The sequence below is a fragment of the Pararge aegeria genome, chromosome 11 (genome assembly GCF_905163445.1).
Source record: "Pararge aegeria chromosome 11, ilParAegt1.1, whole genome shotgun sequence".
Lineage (NCBI taxonomy): Eukaryota > Metazoa > Arthropoda > Insecta > Lepidoptera > Nymphalidae > Pararge > Pararge aegeria.
In genome coordinates, this window is record NC_053190.1 from 6,456,035 (window position 1) to 6,476,760 (window position 20,726).

Sequence of the window (20,726 nt, forward strand, 5' to 3'; positions counted from 1 at the left end):
TTTAAGCTTCAACTGAATTAAACTTTCTAACAATATTAAATGTAGAACGCACTGTTTTATAATAAGTATTCAACCCCCAATTTCCCTCTATTATTATTACGTCAGTGCTCCTTGGGGTGGAATTTCAATTCCATTTATACCTACCTATACTTTATAAAGAATGCACCTTTCAAAATTCATGTCTCTGGGACCAGCGTTTTAGGTTGTGCGTTCAGATTTTTCAGTCGTATTTTATTTCTTACTAGCTGTCCCGGCGAACTTCGTACCGCGGATAATTTTTTTTTTATGAATGTTATATTTTAATTCTTATTTTCCTTTCCTAAGAAGAATCCAAAAAATCAAATATCATAAAAATTGGTCCAGCCGTTCTTGAGTTATAAATGGCGTAACTAACACAACTTTCTTTTATATACATAAGAATATAGATTTATACTCTTTGTGGGTAGGATTTTCAAAAACGGGGATACACATATTCTTTGTTTCATTATCAAAACCAAACATCCAAGTTTTGAGGACAATACTTGAACAATTAAAGACTGTTACACAAAATTATGTTTATTTTATAACGTGGTTATTAAAAAAAAATCCTTTCTTAGTGTGCAGTTACGACATACAATAAACCTACTTTTTAAGTTTCTAACCCCAGCGGTTTAAGCTTTGCGTTCATTATCCGTCAGTCAGGACTTTGAACTTATAATGAAACTGTAACTGGAAGATTTGTACATTTAATATATTTTGAAGAGTTTGATTGAGATTTTTTTTTTGATTGATTTTTTTTAAGTCGACATATTCGCGGACGAAGCCGCGCGGGTCCGCTAATCAATTATAAGACCAAATAATGTGCACACAAAAGATAAGTGGTGGTGTAGTGTGCGCTTAGCATTAAGTTAGAACTAACTTCTAAAGATCTATAGGCACTTTCATAGAATCGATTACGTTACGATTATACAACAAAACAACATCCGCGACTCACGTGCGCACGTGCCCACGTGCCCACGTGCTCCTGCTTACCTTAAACAACCTTGATAAATAAATATAACAAGTTTAATAGTTAGGTTGATGTTTGATTTAAGATGTTTTTAGGAAGTTTGTGGAAGTTTTCACAATTATTCCTCCATTACAACTCATATTTAAGTATATTTGGTATATTAAGATATGTATTAGTATATATATTTTTTATATTTATCAATAGTATTTTTTTTTATTTGTGTAGTCTGGTTTATGTATTAGTATGTAGATATTCGTATGTATATACTAAATAGTGTACCCCACCTATTTGTTTTCTTTTTAGCTTTCCTAATCCTAAGGTTGCCTGGCAGAGATCGCTACTTCTTCATGTGTTTGTTCTTTTTTTGTCTCGTTTTTCTGAGTGGTGTACAAATAAAGAGTATAAGTAAATAAATAAAATACAAATGGACATAGTTACACGAAAATGACTCTAAACACATTAAGGTCATTTTGTGTCCTTTGGGGCCTTACAAATTAATTTGGCTTAACGTTGGAATAGTTATAAATGTTTTTAATGGTCTGACACTCGAAAGGTGCTGCCTGTTTAAATGTAAGACTGCTCTTTTTGTCTCTCTTCTAGAGAGGTAATTCGAGCAATAACCCACGACACGACGCTGTTCCAATGCAGGTAAGCTGGTTATATCGATGATTACATGCTATTGATTATAACTGAGACCGACGGTTTAACGTACTCTGCACTTAATTTATATGGGCCGATGATAAAAAATTTCAGATGGAAAAATTCAACACCTAAACATTACATTATTGGCATGTCCCAGGACTTGAACCCTGGACGTCGTAATCTGAACTCGAACACACTGACGACAATACCGACTGATTAGCTGTTTATTTTTGTATAACACTCACATTTTTATTCATCTTTGGAGTCAATCGTTCTAAAGAGCATGGAGGCGAAGTCACGAACAGAAACTAATAAATAAAATATTAAGATTTCCACTAACGAAACTTTTTATTAATGAGCCACATGGTTTATACGCGGCTTATACCTTACAAGTTGTTAGGTAATAATTATTATTATAGTCGTCAGAAATGCACTATTAACGATGCGTGTTTACCTACCGACATTGAGATGTTAGTGAGATTACATTTAGAGTCCGCACTGGCACTCAAGACAAGAGCCCAGAGCACTCCATTTGACTGATGTCCACAGGGAATCTAGTCCGGTTGAATCGTTTGACCTTTATTATAGGCTATAGACGATGAAACCTACGTATCGATGAAACACAACAAAAACAATGTTTGCATTACAACGCGTTTTTTAGTTACGCTCTCGCCAGGTATTCAACCTGTAGAGGTAATAACGTATTACTGCCTGCCGGAATAAATTATTAATAAACAACAAATTACCTGCAATACTACGTCGCGCCTATTTCCTCTCCAAGGTATTCCACAATCTTGATATGCAACAACAACAGTGCCATTTATATTTAAAAAGTGTTTTTAAATAAATCGCCATCAGTTCTGATATCTAATCGACATGAAGCTTTTTTTTCTGGGTAAGTATGTATTAATAAATGAATAGAGGTATATTGAGTAGGTACCTACTTTGGCACTGGTTTGGTTAAGTATAACTCAAATTTAAATCAAATAGATGGCAACCGTACGTACAAATAAATATATTACAACAATACTCACATTGCCATCTAGCCTGAAATTATACGTAGCTTTAACTAAGATAACTGATGAATTTTAATGAATAACATACATAAATACGCTGTGGAATGCACTCCCTGACGATATTCGTCGCTCTAAATCCCTAGCTATTTTCAAAAGCCGTGTTAGACATAAATATTTGTCATTATAATTTTGTTGTTCGTATATGTGTACTTATATATCTATAGTAAATATATATAAATATTTATTATTGTATATATATATATATATATATATAAATTTATATCTTATTTTATTTATCTCTTTTAATAATTTATTATATTAGTTATTAGTAGTATGTACTTAAGTGTGTAAATTTATGTATTGTTTATTGTAATTTCGATTAACCCGTCTCTCATGTATTATTGTGTACTATCGTTAAGGTTACCTGGCAGAGATCACTTTTAGTGATAAGGTCGCCTTTTGCTTTAATTTTTTTTTTAAAGTATTTTTGTAATTTCTCCTTTACTACGCAATAAAGATATTCATGAACATCACACAAACATATTCCAGTTGTGGAAATTGATCCCACACCCTTGGACTCAGAAAGCTGGGTCACTAAAATCAGGGTGCGCTAATCGGCGATGATGGCGATAACCAGTAGTTATATTAAATCAATGGCGATAACTACATACGGATACATTTAAACTAAAGCTATTTGGATTACACCTAACATTTTCCTATACGGAATAATGTATATCACTTACAGCTTCCCACGATTGCGACTGATGAGTACATTATTGGCATACGTACTTTAATCCACTATTCTACACAATATACCCTGACCTACCGCGTCGCATCGCATACTCTTAAAGTTAACCTAACCTTTACACAGATTGTATAAATGATAATAAAATGTATTTCTAGGGATTAGCGCGTTCTAACAACAAAACAAAAGATTCAGCTTTATTATTAATATGAATATGTTGGTAATAAATCCAGACAGCACAGGGTGTTTTAATGTAATAACTTACCAAGAGTTTCGGGACGCCGTTATTCAGGGGCCCCTGGTTATGCTCAAATATTGTTCTCTATAGGCACTTTTATGATAAATTGGAATACTGAATTCACGTTCTCGTTTTATTTTCAGGAATAGTTTTTCGGCAGAGCCGTTACGAGATTGATTTTTTTTCTTCTTGTTTTGTTAAATGACGTAGTGCCACAACAGCACAAAACGAAAATCTGATGTAACGATATCAACTCAATGCACTTAGCCAGTGTCAAGTAGCTTATTGGTCACGAAGGCAGACGTCACTTGTCAAAATGACAATCGGCTCATACAAAGTACAGTATTTTCTCAGCGTTCCGCTTATGGAAGACTTTAATAAATCCCCAAAATTAAGAATGAATAAAAATTGGGAAGAGAGCAAAATGCAGTTTCATGAAAAAATTAAAAAATAATAGTACTGAACTAGTTTTTAGTGGCTTTATAATATTATTGCTGGCTCAGTCAGTTAAACTAGTTCTCAGAAACACAGGGAACACGTTAAGCCTAGGATAAAAGATAAAAGATAAAATAAAAATTTATTGGTCACACAAAGCGCATCCAGATACCCAGGTAGTTATTAGACTTCGAGTGGTAGAGCTTTTGTGACAGTTTGTTCGGAGCATGCTTATCTAACTCCGCATGCTGCTCCGCCTACGTACGCGTGTATTTAAATACACTTGTTTAACTAATCCTATTCCCTTATCCTACCTATATTATAAATATCAAAGTAGATAGTTTTGTGATAGAGCTCGTGTGAAAGCACTACCGGCTACCGCCATCAGTGGCGTGCATAGATGCAAAAAACTATGTCTATCCCAAAATTGATAATAATTTAACTCTTGAGGAGGACTGTTTATTTTAAGCCATCTTTCTGCTTTATACCTACCCTGGTCACAAACCCAGTGCACGCCAGTGACCGCCATGCTTATTTCTGCGGCCAAGCAGCATTTCTGTTCAAAGAGCGTGGTTTACGGTTTAATTAGAGGCGCATGATCTGTAAGAGTTAAACCTCAGGTTGATGAACACACCGCGGCATTTGAAGGACGGGTTTCTTGCATGCCGAGTGTCACTCTGTTTAAAGGCGATGGTTTCCTTCCTCCAACCCATTGCCGGTCCACTACAGAGCACGAGTCTCTGAGAAGGGGTTAAGGCCGTAGTAGACCGCGCTAGCCCTGTGCGGATTGGTGGGCTCCACACAGCTTTGCGAACATTATGAAGAACTCTCAGATATGCAGGTTTCACGATGTTTTTTCACCGTTGAAGCATGGATATTTTAATTTATTAAAAAGCACATAACTCAGAAAAGTCAGATGTGCGTGCTGGGTATCAAACTCGGGCCCCCGAAAGCGAAGTCGAGCTCCTACCCGATGCGCTATCACCGCTTCGCAATTATTACTGACATACTAATACCAAGAATACCTATCAGCGCTATGTAATTAATGTTTTTTCACCGTAGCCTTTAAAGAGGCAAGGAATAGTAGTTTTTGCTCTCTTTAATTACTAACTAACATTTTATTATGCTTTTTTTTTTACACAATTAAGGAAATTACTGTTAACACTAATGAATTTACACGAATGAGTAGGCACTAAGAAAAATAATTTCCCAAAACTGTATGGTATGCAGTACTTTTACGCATCTATTCAGTGCAAACCACTACTATAGCGTAGCGTTTCGTATGAGGTCTGTTTTGTGTTTCCATACGTAATGGAAGGATGGGATATTTAGTATTCGCATACCTACCGAATATACATAAAAAATCATAGCTTATAAGTTATGGTCTGCTCCGCCCCGCGGCTTCAACCGCGGTAAATAGAGGATGAAAACTAAAATATCTACTTAATAGAAACGGATATAAATGAGTCCTCACTATCGTCTTACATATCGTCTGCGAATGGTGCAGAACGCCTTTGTGGAGTTGAGTTTACGCTTTTACAACATGTCCAGTGGCGTGTATAGAGGGTATGCACAGGGTATACAGATGACATAAAGTGAAGAAAATCGAGTAATAAATCTTATAAATACTTAAGGCTTTTTATAACTCTTACAATGCCTATTTTTAAGTTTTTTAGAACTCGTACCGGACTCGTATCTTCATTTTATATCATCTGCATACCCTGTGCATACCCTCTATGCACGCCACTGCCAATGTCTATAAGCACATTTAATACAGCGAGGTTACTATACATTTAGTGAATTTCTTAATGACAAGGTAGATTGGAAGCAGTTAGCTCCGCTCTCATCTCCCGCAAGAAAATTGATTGTAAATGTTAATGTTGGAAAAGAGCAGCTACTGACTTCCTCGCCGGCTCTTCTCGGGAGAATCTGCTTTTCGAACCGGTGGTAGAGTCACTACAAAAAGCAAAACTTCGCGTTTGTTATAAAGAAGGCCTTCTTGAAATAAATGAACTTTGAATTTGTGGTAATACTATATTACCTGGTATAGGTAATTAAGCTGTTTTAAATACATATTGGATAGAAGCAGCGCTTTGCGGAAATCCATAATATATTATGAGAATTAAGCTTAATTTGCTATACTCCGCGAACAGCAGGGGAATCTGTATGGTGTTATTTATAATTTCTTCAATCCGTATACTCCACACCAAACGGATCCTCGGCAATGTACCCTCTACACACGTTTCGCTCCGAAACCGGAGCATCCTCAGGAGATGTTGACTTTACAATGAATAATTGTTAAGTAAATCTTTTTTTTTTGGAAGGTCACTTGCCGCTAACCACCACCTGCTAGGTTGCTACGGCATCAGCTAAATGTGTCGCCTTTTATACCTTTCGTACCCCTACCCCCCCTACCCCCCTACCCTTCCTTATTCATCTCAGCCCCTCCCATCTCATTAGTGACTCTGAATATATTCAATAGAGGCAAAGTTGATAAATTTATTTGTTCGTTTAGCAATTGCTAAACGAATACAATAGAGGTGAAATTGATAAATTTATTTCATACAACAAATAGCAGAACAAATTCGCCTACCCACTGTGCTCTCACCGCTACGCTTTAAGTTTTTCATTAATAGATTTCGGTAATCTGTAATTTATTGTGAATTAACTCAATATTCTGCCATATCATACCTAACAATTGTAATTAGATAGGTAAGACATTTCCTTTGCGGCAGGAATTGTAATTGCACTGTAAGGCTGACTGCACACGAGACATTCTAACTGATTCGTACCGCACAGAATGTATAGTGTGACTATGTATGTATTAGCGTGAAGTACTTTCTAAGTACTAGCAGTTTCCTGTGAATTGTTACGTAATTTTTATTTTTTTTAATGCTGCAAAAAATCTATATATATATATAGTATAGGATATAGTTTGCTTCCTGAACATAGCATATTTTGAGTCTGGCAATACCCTTTATTCCTGGAACAAAAAGTAGGCTATATCCATCTCCAACATGCTCCATCTCCACAAACTACTTATATAAACGCAAAATTTCGCCAAGATCAGTGCGAAAGTTGTGCAACAAATGCTATATTTTAAAAATTCTACGTGAACGTGTTCTTTCTTAGTGCTTTTGCGGGATAAATCTACGTCCATATTCATAACGATGTAAGCTATACATATATGTGCTAAATTTCATCAATATCAGTGCAGTGCCTGAGCCGAACGTAGCTAATAATGCAACATAATGTAAATCTCCCAGGAATGTTACCCTGGTGCTTTTCTGGAATAAAAAGTATCTTATGATCTCCATGTTTGTGTTTCATTTATTTGGTTTTTACATATAGGTACGTATATGTGTTGTCTATGGCTAAGGTTAACGGAGAGTTTTAAGTATAAAAGGTATATAAACTTTAATAGCAGGGTTGTTGGGTTTCGAGCAGGCTAGGAAGACGTTTAATAATAGATTTTTTTCTCCATTAAAAGTCTTATTGGAGAAAAAAATCTAAAGAGCGTTTGCAGTGTTTTCGTGCAATATATATAGATACAATAAATTATATGCCACTGAGTAGGCAGTATCCGTATGTGAGGTCTGCCTTAAGCGTGTGTTGGCGAAGATAATATTAATAATTGACGATGACTGGACGTAATTCAATACTGTGATTGTACCCACTAATAATATATGTATCTGACAGCACTTTCATGGCTATAAAATTAGCATACAACATATAAATAATGCAATTATAAAAAAAACCAGGCCGACTTTAGCTTCGATCGCGAACTTAGGAATGCAATGGGAAAAAAGCACCGTCGGCGCGAGGTGCATTGGCAGTAGTGCGTATTTATAATATGTCTATGCCCTAAAGAAATTCTCCTATGAAAGTGGAGGAGCAGCAGCAAGAGCAGTAGGCTGATGATGCTCTAAAAACCCTTGCTTGGTTTGCCTTTGAGAACCGATGGACGTTGAGATGACCCCCAAAGTGATAGAATTGTGAACCCATACCGATGAGATTTCATCACACTGTTAGTATACTCCTTCACAAGATGGGCCACCAAACTTGTCATCGAAGTCGCGTCGAGTGCTGAATCTGGGCAAAACAAGTCTGCGAGCGGACTTTGGACCTCCCTACACGAACGCAGCTCATTTTCTAAATGTGTAGAGATTTCGAAACCGAAAACCTATGTAGAAATAATAAAACGGTCTTAATAGGTGGAGCGTTGAATAGGTCACTAAAAACAAGGTACCTTCAGAGAATAATAAAATATAAATCATCGATTTTAGTTGTTCAATTTCTCCTTTTTAGCTTAATTATTATAGTAATTAGTTTATTCGCCAATGGCGAGCTGCCTCTATTGACAGACAAGGGTGCCTCATTAAAAACTTAAACCGCAAAATTTATACCTTGAAATAGGTACACATTGTATTGGAACTTATTTATTGGACAAAAGAAGTTTATGCATACAGCCAGTCAGACTATTGAACTCCTGTCGGATTCTGTTTAAAAAAAATCTGTTCTTGGCATAACACATTATTACACTTACAATTAAACATTACGCACATATATTTTAAGAAAAATATGTCAGAGATATTTCAGCGGATAAGATTTTATATATTGGCAATAATAAAACAACAAACCTAAATAGCAGTTTCATTTTTGTGCCTTTTGGAGTAGAGACTTTGGGACCGTGGGGTCCGGAGGCACGAGCTCTTTTAAAGAATTATAAAAAGGGTTATCGAGTCCACTGGTGATCATAGAGCGGGCAGTTACCTTGGTCAAAGAATTAGTTTGGCTATCCAAAGGGGCAATGCTGCCAGCATCTCAGAAACTGTGCCTCGCTTCGGTGGTTTCGAAGACGTTTTAGATTTTATTTAGTTTTACATAGTTTATTTTAGGTTATATTTATAAAACAAATTTACGCCAGTACCAAATAATGTTTATTCAGCCTTAAAAAAAATTTGGAATTAATAAAAAAATATTTGAAGATTTGCACATAAATTTAAATCAAGAGACTAAAAGTATATTTCAATATTAAATACTTTAATTGAATCTTATTCGAGCATCATTAAAAAAACATTTGAGAATTGAGAACAATTGAGAACCTCCTCCTTTTTTGTTAGTCGGTTAAAAACTACGTTTTATAAATATATTTAACAATAAATTGCATTAATTTCCGTTCAAAGCTTTTAGAAAAAGGACTTTAGATTTAATCAGTAGTAATCAGTAGTTCTTAAATAATGATGTTTGACATTTAGTTTTATTGACAACATTTTTAGTAACGATTTTGAAAAGGGTTTGTTATTACCTTATTTTGCGACTTTAAATAGGTATTAATGGTCAAACAACAATAGTTTAATGTGTATTTCACTGATTTAGATTATAAGTAGGGGAGACTGGGTACGGTTTAAACAGACGACGGTTGAAACAAAGCAAATATCTCGCGAGCTATTCGTGGTTAGGTTAAGGGTACAAGACCAAAGCGGACGACAAGTCAAATCACAAATTTTAATCTATCGTCGCTTTAACCGTTCCATGCTACAGTGAAGGAGCAGCATTGTGTTTTTTGTCGAAATAGTAAGTATTTTTGATCCTATTTTTTTAATTATTATGGTTCTGATTAAGTTAGAGTATTAGGAGTTTCTTATCGTTTTTATTGAAGTTTGTAGAATACAGAACAATGATTAGTTTCTATTCAAATTTATTATCATTTTTACTGTGTACCGTTTTATGCCCCGAAGGGGGATTGGTGACAGTTGAAACAATTTTTGTGGGTACGGTTGAAACAGTTTTTTTTTATAATTTTCTTGTTTCTTAGATGCCAAAGGTACGCCAAAGGAGACTACAACAGGTGGGCCCTATGGATCATCAAACTAACACGCTTAAGAAGAATATATAAGCCTAGTCGCAGAGCTAAAGCTAGTTTCTTATTAATGCTGTTATATCTTAGCTATATAATAGTAAGAAGTACAAAATAAAATATCGTTACAAACATTAAATTACAAAAAAGTATCGTCACTATCGGGCTGTTTAAAAATAATGATAGATAAAAATATCATAAAAGACTTGAATGGCATTAAAAAAGTATTTCTGATATTCGACTCTACTATTACGAGTCGTAAAGTACCCAAATTGCCCCAAGGTATCTCTGTCAGTCACTGTGAGAATCTGAACTTTCTTATCGGGCTCATAGCGTAGCGATCACGTTTCAGAATCATAAGCCATCACTGGAATCATGCACTGTTCGTACAGTTAGGTCAGCAGCTTTCGTATAGCGGATTTTGGTTTCACGAAGTTTTCCTATCTGTTTTAAATTCAGCGTTTTAGCCCCTACCTCTATCTCGAAATTGGCAAATTTCAACATGAGCATTAGATATAATTCTAATATTGGATAGAAATAGGCGAGATTCCATGATATACTATGGAAATTAAGCTTAGTTTGCTATACTCTGGTCTCTGAGAAGCCCAAGAACTTATAAAGATTCAACAAATTATAAATTACAATATACCTACAGATAAGTATATAATCTAAATGTTGTGTCAACTTATGTTGGGTGTGTGTTCTCCTATTCAGTCACTCTAAGTACTAAGGTGACTCTCTTATTAGGGGGGTCAGGGTAGAGTCTCTAGTACAAGAACAACATAGTACAAGTTAGCTTAAATTCACAATCGTAAAATAAAGTACCTGGTTTTTAATCTTTATATCTTCGGAATTATTTCAAATAACAGACTTAGTTCAGAATGGGGTCTGTTCATATCTGTAATGTATTATTGGTATTTATGTGTAATATATTCATAAAAATATCCATCAGCTATCTCAGTACCTATAACACAAGCTATGCTTACTTTGGGGTTAGATGGTGATGTGTGTATTGTCGTAGTATATTCATTTATTAATTTATATATAAAAGACTGTTATTTTAAAAAACCTATTCGAAAGATGTGATGCGTGGTAATGACAGATCAGAATACAGATTCACTTCCAGGCTGGAAGAGGAGGCTCTTCCAGTGGGTGTCGTAAGAGGAGACAATGGGTATCATGCAGAACGGACAGTAGCGTTCTCTGTTATACTACTATATAACTCTGTTATACTACTATATTTTTGAGGTGTAAGTGGCCCAAATTCCATCATTGCCCCCAAAGTCAACCTCACCTGCGCGTGATGCACCCTGCCAATTTGCAAACGAGGCTCTGACGTTCACTGGTCCCCTCTATGGGTCGTTGTGTTTAGATACCGCACAACATAATCCTGATGGTATCTGGCTTCGTGGTAGGATTCATTCATGGATCCGCCTTGCTAGCGAACGAAATATAATACTAATATATAAAAAATATAAAAAAAAAACTACTATCTACTGCCGACCTACTATCTGCTACGATCACCAATCCGTAAGCCCAGCATGGTAATTAAAGGCAAATCCTCAAATTCGTCCAGTTGTGGTTTGTTTTAGGCTAATTGCTGATAATGGTGATGTGATTAATAAAAAATAGTCTAAAAATTTACAGAATTCTAATACTGATTTAGAAATTATTTAATTGCTAGGTAATACATATACCATAATTAAAATAGCTGCTGTAGATATTCAAAACACCGTAGGTAAGCATAAAATTGTAATCGTGAAATGTAAAGCAATCTATGAATATTAATTATACCTAAGTACCTACGTATAAATTACTTGGTAAGTACATTAATTTAAGTATTAATATATATTCCCCTAACTGTTCTTATAGTTCCAATAGTTCCCCTAACTGTTGGCGAGAGAAAGATTTACAATTATGCATCCATCTAGAAATGTGAACGAACTGAGTCTGGTGACAGAAGATTAGCCTTACTAATCCTTTATATAAATTAATGATCAATCTGGTTTTTTAGCAAGCAACTGCTGCCAGCATTCTGGGTTCCCTTCGCGGGCATATCTTGTATAGTGCTATTTATGTTCAATAAGATTAGTCAAAAGAAAGGCGAAATCTAGAAATGTTCAAATGTGATATATAGCATGTACCAAAACTGAATTTCAGTATTATTACATACAAAATGTATTCTGGATAAATAATCCCATCGCCATCAGTGACGAATGTCCGATATCTATCTATATAAACAAACTTACATACAACCTACACTTTCACTTTTATAGTATGGACATTTCTCCTCAATGCTCTTGCATACCAATCGGTTAAATCAATTAAACTTAATGGTTTTTAATGAACTAAGTTTTCAATGTTGTTCTTTTAAAATTGGTAGGTTTTAATCACGTCTACAGCTGTAGACGTGATCAAAACCTTCGGAAACCTACCAACTTCGGGAACGAAGGAACTGCTCACTAATAAATCACTCGTTATGATTGCAAGGTAATGGTTTAGCAAGGAGTATACTAACTACATATTAATACCTAAGTAAATTTTAATAGTTTTCCACATACTGAAAAAAATTCTATTGTAGATACCTGTATGTTTATTTTTAGTTGAAGTTCAAAAAAAACACCATCAAGGTTCAAAAAGTTCTGGATTTGTGTTCAGTAGTCCGGTATTAAGTAGGAAACTATTTCATATGTTTGAAAATACTTATAATATTAAGCATAATAAGTAAAATCATTACTTAAAAGATGGTAGGTATACCTCAGCTATAAGAACGAGCTTACCTAAATTTATCGTAAATTTTTGTTAATAAAGAATTAATATAAAGGTAAGCGAATTATTTAAATTATTTAGAAATACTTACCAACAGTTTTAACATCATTTTTTTTATTGATAATGTTACAATAAAACTTATAACCCTCATTTTTTAATTTATAACCTGGTATTTGTTATTTAGTTACCTACTTCTAACTATATATGTCTAAGTTTTTCATTATTTGTCAACTTGCTTACCGTAAAAACTTCACTTAATAACGCAATCCAATCACACACGAAATTCAATGTTTCACAATGGGTGTTTTATTAAATAAGTAGAGTTCATACAATATTTACGGTAAAATTTTCACGTGCGAGACAGTTGAGAGATACACGCTCAAGCCGTGTATCGTTCGCGAATTCATGGCGCTAACTGACGCTACTAGTTGGTACTCATCTTGTAATGAGAAAACATTTTTAACTTGAAAAGCTCTGGCTTCGTAGAGCTTTTCTAAGCGTATGATAATGATAATGGTAATGATATTAAATGGCCCACGAAATGTATTTATGAACGATTTTGGTAGAAAATGTCATGTTTAGCTTTTTAGTATACTCTTAAGTCTCAGAGGGTGAAAGATTTTTTTTAAATCGTTGATTTAATGAACTTACTGGCGCAGCTTTTAGCTATGTGGTTTCAAGTAGGAGATCCCGGATTCGATCTCCAGCAGCACGGCTAACATAGGCAGGAGACAATTATTTCCCGGGGAAAGGATAAAAATTTATCTTCCCCCACAGTTTTATCAACTCTCAGTGAATTGGCGCACAAGTGGATATCTGAATATCTAAATAATATATGTAGGTATAATAATAAATATGAGTAAACTTTTCCTATTCCATGTCTCCGTGTTTTAGCAGGTGGACACGTTAATTATGACCCTTATCAGGGTATATAATCGGGGGATATAATTATTGTCCCCAGCCTGTGCAAGCTTTGCTGGGGCAATGTGTATTTTTCATTTTGCTTAGGGATGACCAAATACAAATGACATACGGTTATTTCTAGGACTATAAAATAAATAAAATCTAAATAAAGTTAAGAATGTGTATAAAGTTTAAATAAGATTAAAGAAGCAATATTAGGTTAGCAAGAACTTGCAACTGAAGTTAAATTGCATGTTTCATCCGGCCGAAATGTCTAAGGTAGTGAAAACAAATTTCGTTTGAGATTCGTGCTGAGATTGTTTCAGATATATCGATATGAACAAAGTTCAGAGTGGTTCCCCACAACTAGTCTGCGTATAAATTTTCATGAGATTCCTATACGAATTTCGCTACACAATCAATCCTCACCAACCTATACGACTCGCCCATTGGGCTGTGATTACGTTTGTTCTGCCCCTGGGAGCTACCTAAGTGTCAAATTCTTATTGATATAAATTGAAAATTGACGGACTTTCATACAAACTTTTCCTGAGTTTAGCGCGTCGTAACAAAAGCCATCCCCTAGTAAACTTCTTTGCGGTCGGAATATGTTTAAATCCTGAAACAGGTCCTAACACAATTATTATTTATAAACTTGAATACCAATAATTTTCATTGATATAACTCGAAAAATTTAAACTAACGTACACACTTTCATTCCCTGTTGATATTCCCTTAAAGGTAAAAATTTAAAAAGTTAAATTAGCCTTTAGACAATTCTCAAAAACGACGCCAGCTATTTTCAGTTAATTTAGTCGAATAAAATAAATACAAAGAGTAATAACAAAATACAAAGAGTGTCAAACATAAAGTCATATGAGCTTAACCCTGTACACCCACCCACCCACCCACCCTGTGTTGTCGACAATCGTAGGGCATTTATAATGTTTTTTATTGCACTACAAGTTAGCTTTTGACCTCAATCCCAACTGTTGGTAAGTGGTGATGCAGTCTAAGATGATAGCGGGCTAATCTGTTAGGGAGTATGATAGTTTTTCCAAACCATACACCTAAGCGGTTTCTACGCGACATCGTACCTGCACGCTAAACAGTTTGCTTTCCTACCGATGCCTTTGTCGGTCTGGATGTCTGTGTCTGCACTGTTTTTAGAACAGTGTGAATTTCAGTTATTTCCAGCCATCATTGTGTAGCTAGTGACAGAAAGCTTAATTGAGTTTCTAATTTTATAGTAGTATTAGAGCTTTTCGTCACAGAGCATGTCCGGGGATGTACCAACTACTGCCTTGCTTATTTATAGCCGCAAAGCAGAAGTGTTGTGTTCTGGTCTGAAGGGTTTCCTATGTATTGGATAGAAGCAGGTGTTATTTTGCGGAAATCCATAATATATAATGCAAACTAAGCCTATACTCCGCGAACAACAGGGCAATATGTAAGGTGTAATTTATGAACTTTTTATTTACTTAACAATTATTTATTGTAAAGTCAACATCTCAAGGAAAGTTCAAATAAAATATCACTTGCTTCATGCCTGAGAGTTGCTTACTTTTGGGCTAGGTGGCGATGTGGGTATTGTTGGTTGTTTATTCTACTTTACAAGCTTCTATTAGTACACAGAAGAAATATGATTCGTCAAATACTATTAAGTAGTTTGATTTAATAATCTGTAAGACAATTATATAAGCGAATCGCTGGATGCCACTGGAAACATGTGGCCCAGGATCGTGGAATTCGGAACAAAATACTTAATGTCCAGCAACGGAAGTCACTTGGTCGAAGTGATGATGACGATGTAGCCAACTATAAGTAAATAAAATAAATAGACAAGAATAAATATTTATTAAACAGTTTACAATAATCTTAACATATAATGTTGATTAGAGCCGCTGTACTGGTAACTTTTAGTTATATTCGGTAAGTACCTACTCAAAATACAGATTTTTTTTAAAATATTTGTCTTAGAACGAATTTATCCTTATAATTCCATCCTTAATTTTATTATAAAAATTCTTCCGTCAAATAGATAAGTAAGTACTAACTTAAATACTTAGAATTTTGCCTACAATATAACGGCGTTAATATATTCGAGATGAATCTCGAATTTCAATGGACCGATTTTGATTGAAGGTAATATATTATGCTCTTATTTGCGATAGTTCTAGCCTGATGTGTGGTTCCTTGATGCACAAAGCAATAAATCGAGAAAAAGTCTTATATATATTTCTTTTGGTGAAAGGCAACATATCGGCAGGGTGAAACCATAGAGTAGAGATGCCGACTTGTCTTTGGTCCCAGACGTTAGGTGACCCCTAGGCTAAAGAATAACATTTGTGATTACTAAACGTGATTTAACGTCTGAATGCAATGTTGTATTAACTTCAGCTGACAGCATTTTTGAAATGTCAGTACGTGAAAAAACATTTTAACTATTTCAACAGGTAGTAAATAGAAAAAGTCCAATAGGATTAAGTCCAATAAAAAAAGTCCAATTAGTAGTAACTAAGATGTGATTCTTTCGACAATTTATTAGTAACGAAAAATGTACACAATAATAAAAAATTAACAGCATTTGTAAAATAGCCTTGTAAAATAGCCTTGTAAAATAGCCTTGTCAAATAGCCTTGTAAAATAGCCTTGTAAAATAGCCTTGTAAAATAGCCTGTAAAATGACCTTTATTTTTTTTAGAGATTTATTAATCTCTACGCAAAACTAATTTGTGTAGAGATTTATTAATGAGGTGAAGCGTTGTTTATGTTACATAGTGTTTTGTGACGTACTGACATTTTAACGGGGATTTCAAAGGAAGCGTGAAAAACTACTGCGTAACTATTCTAACATCACGCTATGTTAATTAAATAGCGACTGTACGCCACTAGTATTAAGTATTTTAGGCTAGACAACAAGTTAAAACATTTGTTAACTGATACATTTAAGAAAATATAACAAACAAAATATATTACTTTAATAAACATTTCTTGTTGTATATACTTTGTTAAATCTTAATTTGTTAATAACAATTGCAATTTTTTCTCGTATATAATGTCTATATCATTTCTAGACGGCTGCGGATTTCCGAATCGAATAAGCCACCCCTCAAATTTTTAATTTTAGGAGCTTTATCAAAAATTAACACGTTTTTGAACTTGTTGACTTAACTAATTGTTGAGGGCACCCCACAGGTAGGGGAGACTGGGGCAGTTTGTGTAGAGTAACCTGGGGCAGTTTGTGTAGGTAGGCTTCTGTGACGTAACAGGGAACGCTATAGTGACGTCAGAAAAAGACAAAATGTTTTCATTTAAATATTAAGTTATTACCTATTTTATCAAACCAACCTATGTTTAGGTGAACAATGGAAAAATAACAATTAATGTGAGTATTTATACAAAAATATGTCACATCGAGCCCCAGTCTCACCACTCCCAAAATGTGACTAAATAAACACCATTCTGTATATGTACACACATCCCCCAGGTTTAAGCGAGTGTTATAGATATAGGAAGTACAACGCTTAAATCCAGTATTAGACCTTTACAACACTTCATTTATATCTGCTAAGTAATAGTTATTCGACTTATCTTGTTCGGTAAGTGCAGCGTGAATACATACATAACTCATTTAAAATTCGACTATCTAACGATATACCCTCTGAAATCATAATTCTCTAGTAACAATTTAACATAATATTTTCTTAACATAATATTAAAATGTTCCTATGATATAGATATAATATATAGGTAAATTCACAAAATATATTATATATGACATAATATGTTTATGTATTTTGTGAATGTTTGTGTACTGGGTCTTTGGCCTTTAATAAAAACTTTATTATTATTATGCTGGTACTAAAAAGAGGAACAGTGAAACACTTTAAAGGTACTGCGATTAAACTAAAATATAAGACATGTAAATTTAAGTGTCCTTTCTGATCCCGTACAAACACCCCAAACCTACCTTTATTTGAATAAATACATTTAAATATCAGTTATAAACAATTAACAGAATTATCTTAAGAATTAGGTATCTGTTACAGCTACATACATATACATAGATAATACCATAATATAACGTATCCCAGAGCGCTTTGGCAATTATATCTACAGTGTTCAAGTCCTGTTGTATATTTTAAGGGTCTTTATAATAAACTTGGCATAACGTCGGAGTTCTTATGCAGCACTTTACAAATGACTGGGTTAAGAAATCAACGCTAACTGAACTATTCCTGCATTATGCCACGTTGATGTGTTAGGCCGTTAGACGTTACAAGCGATAGTTGGCGTGACCGGATAAACTAAGAGTGACAACGTAGATACAATTTTAGAATTGTATAGTAGCTTGAGGTAATCATGTTGTATAGCCAAGAGAAATTTTAAGGAAGGTTTATACCTACTAGAACTCTACATAGTTATCTGTTACCCTATTTGACCTCAAATATTAAACCCAGCTAAAGTTATGGTTTTCACGGCGTATTTATTTATGACAACTTTGAAAAGTTTATATTTCCATACGAGTATTGAAGCTTAACTTTTTCGAACAACTTTCTTTAATTTAGGATTGTGATTACTGTACGCACCAAGAAAACTGTGGTACAGAACACCAGAAACAATTATTCATACTTTATTTTCTAATTTTGCATTTGAAAGGCGCTATAATTCAATATACTCGTATATGTGGGCTTACAACATTTTCAAGAATCAGAGGTTTCAGAGGGAATCAGCAATGTAATAAGTTTCTACGTTTAAATATTTACCGACCACTGAGGCTTGAAAAGATATAAAATGTCTAGCACGTTGACGCCTTTGGTCTCACAATAATTGGTTTTGGTTAACGCCACGGAAACGTACCAACGTAATTCAAAGGTTTACGAAATCTTGTGCATGTACAATTTTAACATGTTGATAAGGTACATATACATTTATTATGTACTAGCGCACCCAGCCCGCTTCGCCGGTCTAGATTTTGCTTTATTTTATTTAAACAATAAACTTACATCATTAAATTTTTAATTTAAGTCTCATAATATATTAAATCATTTATTTCTCTCCGTATTCATTCTCTTCTATTCTCTTCTCGAGCGGGTGAAGATCATTATCTACACCCATATACACCCAACAATAGAATATCATCATAGTAAATAAAAGCTGTATTTGACAGTTTGACAGTTCAAAAATAGGAGTGCTCCGATCGTCACCAAACTTTACAGGATTACTCGCCAGGTCAATCCGGAGATTCCCTGAAAGTTTCATTTAAATCGGTCCAGCCGTTTCAGAGCCTACACGGAACATACCCACACACTTTCTCTTTTATATATATAGATATAGATAGATGATAATATACGAGAATTTGTGTACTTATGTGCTAAATGCATACGCTTTGTATATATATTCGTATTAGTGTAAGAACAACGCCAAATTGTTAACTTACTGTTCCTCGCGACTTCGCAGTAATCCAACTTGTGATTACTTAAATTGTCCCTTCGCGTTGCATCGCACGCCCGTTTAAAGTAAGCAGATTTATGTTAAATAAATAGAACTCAAACTCGTTCAAACAAACAAAGAAAATAACGAACTTTTGTGAGCAACGTACACCAGAAATCGCAGCAAACGTTTTCCCTCGTGATTCGGGAAGGTCGCTGGTTACGGACTCATAACTCATAACTATCTTACTCGTAAGTAGGACAATATCATAGCTAGGAGTAAATAACTCAAAAAGGTAACAAAAACAAGGTACAAAAATTATACTCTAAGATAAAATATTGTTTGAACTTTTTCGGATCAGAACAAAACTTGAGTAAACTTTAAATTTTTGACTGAATGAGAAGCTTACAGCTTATAGCAGTTAAAACTTTACCAAATGATTTGTTCTTTCATGTTTGATAAAAATAAATAATAACAGAAAGTTCTTTACGTTTTTGCGTATTTAGGCGGTGGAACGGAAACTTCTTTGGCAACCATTAAAGCAGTCCTTAAATTTTAAGCACACTTAAACTGTTGACTACCAATAAAGCAAACTAAAAAGACTTAATTTAGATTTAAACTGTAGTAGAGCTGTTTGTGGCTTCCAGTAGTACAGTAAGTAGTACAAGAACGCTATGTTATATAGCTTTTATAGTGTTCTTATCAGAAATGAGGAGATCCGTAGATAAACTAAAGTTACCGACATATCTTAACGAGTCGTGAAGCTGAAGTGGCAATAGTCAGGGTCCATGGCTCGGAGAACCGATGGAAGTTGGGGTCGTAAGGTGCTGGAATGGCGACCCCGCACCGGTAAACGCAGCCTAGGTCGGCCCCCAACGATGTGGACGTGTTTGGTAAGTTTAGGTATTTTTCTTTCTATTATACATTTTAACATATATTTTTTAAGGGAAGCTCGAAAAAGCTGAGTTAAAAAGAACTGCTTGATAACACTAGAACTCAAAGTTATTGTTTTGAGGTCACTGACATATTATGTGCAATTCATCCGCTCAAATAGTATGTTTGCATTACAGCCACAGAATACCGAAATTCTTTCAACAACTTAGGATTTGCGACTCCAAAGCTAGGATAATAAGGCTATTTAACTTTGACTGTATAGAGTAATGGATTTTGATATGCGATATCGAATACAGGCTACATTCGCCTGTAATCGGCTACAGGTACCTATTCAAATGAATAGGTGTTTTTGTACGATATTATTATGCGAATTTTATTGTTGGAAGCCGCTCGGTGAAGCATAAATAGCTTGGTATAAAATGTTCGGGAAGATTTAGATCCGTGCCTCGTCCGTGTCTCGAACGTGTTCGCACTATCCCTAATCCTGCAGATCAACTTTTTGGTTTGACAGTATGGCAGTGACTCTCTGTATCTAAATTTAGTGCTCTGAGAGGTTTCCTAACAAAATTATAGATACGATACCCCAAAGTGGTGGTCGTTAACTTGACGAATGACAAGGTTGCTTGGAAGCATCCGGCTCCGCTTTCATCTCTCACAAGATAGAAAAATGAATGTTAAAATGTAAAATGTAAATTTTTGATGTTGGAAAAGAGCAACTGCTGAGTTTCTTGCCGGCTTCTTCTCGGTAGAATCTGCCTTCCGAACCGGTGGTAGAGTCACTACAAACAGACAGACTTGAC

General features: G+C 34.7%; 1 protein-coding gene across 1 annotated transcript in view; it reads right to left on the reverse strand.

Moving 5' to 3' along the window:
* LOC120627597 (pyrokinin-1 receptor-like) overlaps nucleotides 1–13,087 on the reverse strand; it is a 43,841-nt gene extending 30,754 nt beyond the window's left edge. Inside the window, exon 1 of the mRNA XM_039895609.1 lies at nucleotides 12,934–13,087. The gene's annotated coding sequence lies outside the window, so the exon portion shown is untranslated. The remainder of the gene's footprint in view (nucleotides 1–12,933) is intronic.
* Nucleotides 13,088–20,726: the final 7,639 nt, after the last annotated feature.